Below are 4778 nucleotides of genomic sequence, written 5' to 3'. Positions count from 1 at the left end.
GGCCCGCGCGGCTGAGGGGAGGGGCCGCGCCGCCATCTTGGGCGAGGCGGGCGCGGGCGGGGCTGTGGCGCCGCCATCTTGCGCTGGGACCGCCCTGAGGGAGCTGCGGGCCAGGCCCGCTCTGAGGGCTCTCAGGGGTGCCCCGCTACCGCATCAGCGGCTCTCTGTGGTTACACACCCCCCACGCCACCTCACGGTGYCTAATCGGTGTAGGAAATATGCCCCCTTCAGCCCCCTCCAGGCCCTCTGACAGCCGAMTGTACGCACACAAACGTTCGGGCGATTCTGTGGGGGGACACGGGGTCATCTAAGGTGAAGGCCGAGAGGACGCACCAGAGACGCATCAAAGCTCTTAAAATGCTTTGAAGCTGCGACTGCAGGCAAGATTCAGTGCAGTAAGTAGTTCGGTTGTTCTGGGTAAGAATAATTTCCTTAGTCTGAGTTGGAAGGGACTCAGAAGGATCATCGAGTCTCGCTCTTTAAGTGAGTGGCCGATTCATGCAGGTGTTAGGAAAATTAATCCACAAGCACCAGAGGTTTATGTCCAAAAAGGAGACAGAGGAGTCCCGCAACTTTATTCATGAATAAAGGGAGAGCTCATGGGCATTTCCCATGGGGTCTCTCCCAATTCACAGAGGACGCAGCCTCCTTTTATCCCAATTTCCCGGCTGCAGTTCCCTCTCTCTTTCCGCATTGGCTGAGGTACTTGAGAGGTACAGGCTCCCCAAAACACCTGATAAAACCCCGCTTCTATCATACATTTCCCCCTTTCGATATACATCTCTGTGTCTCTGCTCTGGTAGTCTATTAACATAGACTGGGGTAAGCCAATCAGTAGAATTCCTATGCAAATCCTTCCTATTGTTTCTTTCTATCTCCCAATATCAGCCTTATCTCACCCCAGAGTCAGAGTCTGTTTGTAAAGACACTACCTTCTCATTCCTTTCATAGGCATAGATCGAACCCATGACATTGGCGTTGATATARAAAGCTTTCCATCCCATAAATAGTTTTTTACACAAGTTTGTTTTGAAGTGAAATGGACACATGAATTCCTACTCTACACTTGAGASCAAGTCAGCAAGACACACTTCATAAATAAAAATAGGACTTTGAAGTGCTATATTGTCATTAAAAACAGGAATGGGTGATGGAATAAAGTCCTGAGAAGCAGCAGCATCAAACTSACTTGCAGTGAGGTGGATTATGTTGTAGGAGGGCATCTAGATGAAGCAGAAGACCATCAGGTRAAAGTAAGTTTCTGCCAACATTTGGTATATATAAAGACAAATCTGCCTTTGCTGTTTAAAATATATTTCAAATTAGACGAGGGTTTAGATGTTTCACACTCATAAACATAGTTCTTACTTTTTAAGTCTATGTGTTTTAAACTTTGTTTCTTCCTGGCATAACTCCATCCAGCTCAATCAGTTGACTGAAGCAGAATCTGTACCCTTTAACCTGGAGATAAGAATAAATGTTAAAATGTTGCAGGAGCTGCAGGAGTTTCTCCCACGCTGTATGTGAAAAGGACAGTGGCAAAATTGTACTGAAGAAGAAAGTAATTGTCAGTGAATCAGAGTGTTGTGAAGTAGCTCTGTTCTGCACTCTTCTGGCCCAGGGCCTTTATAYTGGAGGATAAATGCTCTCAAAGAAAGCCTCAGAAGCTCACAGGAACCACAATCCYGATTTTCTGTACCTCAAGTAGAACATTTTGTGTACTTTCTTCTTTCCAGATMCATACTGCTACCATTACCTGGCAGATTTTGCCATTGCCATTCATGGTACATTGATGATTGMTTTTGAATTCTCTAGGTCTCTGTATCCTCTACTCAAGACAAACCACACTGTTGTCATGATGAACAGTTCTAATGGAAGTGAAAAAATGKGTGCACTTTTAGTTTTCTTTCTGAAAATAATTCTGGGCACCCTGACTACTTTTAAGTGCATTGTACAGTTGAATCCAATACTGATAAGGGGATAGAAGTGTGAAATACATGAGATTTCTACAAGTTATCTTAAAATAATTAGGCAAGTTGAGAAAAGATACAAATGAGAAGGCAAAACCCATAAAKCATGTTGTTGCTTCCAGCTTTCTGGGTGGTTACCCAGGAGGTAAGAATATGCTGGGGATATTGTGGGGAGAAATTATACTTTTCAGAGTTTATAATCAAAGAACATCACAAATATTTTCGCTCAATCAGTACATTTAACAAAGACAATTGGAAAAGCATGACTTATAACTTAGTAGCAGGAAATGCTACAGTTCAAATAGTGAGTCCTTTGGATCTTTGGCCTTTGCCCGGGAAATCCATTGAGTTCATCTCTGGCACCTTCCATAGTGCTGTACAGACTCTTTCATGAGAAGCAAAGACATAATCACATTTGTCAYGAAACAAATCTTTACTGTCTTCAAAGGGCTCCTGAGGTGTCTCATAACAATAACTGTATCATGAGCTTAGCACAAAGCACAAGCATTTGCTGCAGGGGTTTTGCACTCCAAAAGGGATRACTGGGTGCCAGCTGCCCATCACCTTAGTCACTGCCTTTGGAAATAGGTTCTGCCTTACAGCCCTGGAAAAGTGGGAGTGCTATTTTCGTAAATACTTTGTCTTTTTGTTGAAAATGAGAGAATGGGTAAGGCTGCTTTTAAGGAAATGTTAAGAACTGTGTACCTTAGAGGGAAGTTCCTGTTACCTACACTAGCACAGAGTGCTTCACCATGGATTCTATGTCAAGAATTAAACACCATAATCAATGTGTTATGAGGGAACACCTGTTATAGAGTGTCCTTTACACAGAAATTAAACACCAAACAGWTGTCCCTGTACAGCAGCAACAGAGCTACTGATATTTTCTTGCATTMGGTAGAATGAAACTAGTATCTTAGATGTCTGCTATGAAAGAAAAATGTAGAAGGAAATGTGGAAAAGGCTGATTTTTGGTTGGGAAAAAAAAAAAACAAACCCAGAAACAGATTTAATTGTATTATGCATTTCAGGGGCAGAATTGGAAGAGAAACTATGATCTAATGAACATGCTTTTGAAAATCAGTACCATTGATAAGACACAGAAATCAGTGTTTCATATCTGACATGAAGCTACTGGACAAAAAATGAATAAAGATGCTATATCTGTCCAGCTAAATGCTAGTAACAGGGAGATGGTTATTTCACTCAATTTTCATGAGGAAAAGTATTTTTCCCATATTCTTGTTGGAAATACATTTCTATGCATCCAGTTCAATTCCTGAATTAACTTTCAGATTTGTACATGTCACTACTGGAACTTGCTTTTTGCAGCTGTTGATGGGGTTTTTTAATGTATTCTTTTCAGAAGGCCAGAAGAGATCATTCAGAGAGAGTCAGAMACATTTTTACCTTTCTAGATATCCAGGAATGATAGCAACAGCCCATTAATGGCTTTTTTTTGATGCTTTAATTGTAATACAAGTGCAGCATATAAGCATCTAACCAAATTTTCATGGTTTTTTTGCTGCACAAAAGTTTCTGTTGTAGTACTTTTGACCATAGCCAAATGCACTTTACACTTTTCCAAGCATGTGACACAGTCAGTACTGAATTTTAATAATAAATGTAATAAACTGAAGTTTATTATATACTGCTACACAAAATATTTGACAAAAGTGTTTCTGAACTGGCCAGACCCCTCAAGAATACAGGAATAACATCATAGAATTAAATCAACCTGCTCACATTTAGCTGATTGCAAGTAACTTTTATTTCTCTGTTGTTTGTTTGTTTGTTTTTAAGAGTCCCAGGGTAAGGAGGGAAAGCCTTTATARTCTGCTATATTGAAATTAAAATTAAATGCATTGAGAACAGACTTCTGACAAAGTTTAAATAAGTAAAAATGTTGTAGCAAAAATAAAATAATTATTTTGAAGGTAATAGGCACCAGAAGCACACAGAAAAATTTTCATCTTGATAAAAGGGATAATTTCTTTTCAGTGAGAGCTATTGAGAGAGTGCCCATCACTGGAGGTTCTCGAGACACAGCTGGGAAGGGTGCTAGAAAATTGGCTTCCTTTTCCACAAAAGGTRGGACTGGGTGATGTTTTGAGGTCCCCATCAACCTGGAGTGCTTTGTGATCTGTGAACATCACATAAAAAAAAGAGATGTAATTCACACTGCCTAGGAACCACAAAAATAGTGGCCTTTTGTAAAGTCATAGGTTTTAAGGATTCCTTTTTTCTTACCCAGCCTGACTTGTACTCAAGTCCTTGGTGCCTTCAGGAAGGCCCTGTTTTAATAGGTGTACTGGGTTTGATTGCACACACAGAAAGGGTTTCTCAGCTCTCTCCTTATAATCTGGGGATAACCCAACTTTATGAAAGACAGAGTGAAGGCACATCTATAGACAGGYAATAAAGAAGGGCAATTAGAAGAAAAATCCTGACCACCTTTAAAATCTTAGTTCCACTGCTTGAGAAGCAGGAGATGGATAGCTGAGAACCCATTTCCCTTTTAGCATTACCTGCAGTRTTCAGCCTCTGCCCATGGCAGAGCACAGGCCTCTCTGGTCTGCAGGACAGACAGGCACAATTCCTGGTGCAGGACAGCTGAGTGCAGAGATAGAGAGGTTTAACTCGCTGCCATGTACAGGAAGAGCAGGGAATGTCCTGAGAACTTTTGTGTGCAAGACGAGCCCCAAGTAAAGCCCCCTTCAGTGGAAGACAGCAAGCAAAGAAGCACGAGTGAAACTGATTTCTACTCTGTTTGCTCAGCTGCAATAGAAGTTGTGTATGAAAGGAACA

Source organism: Malurus melanocephalus, unplaced genomic scaffold, assembly GCF_030028575.1.
Source record: "Malurus melanocephalus ecotype Western Australia unplaced genomic scaffold, MMel_1.1 scaffold_327, whole genome shotgun sequence".
NCBI classification, from domain to species: domain Eukaryota; kingdom Metazoa; phylum Chordata; class Aves; order Passeriformes; family Maluridae; genus Malurus; species Malurus melanocephalus.
The sequence above is the reverse complement of the archived record's forward strand: the minus strand, read 5'-3'. Positions refer to the sequence as shown.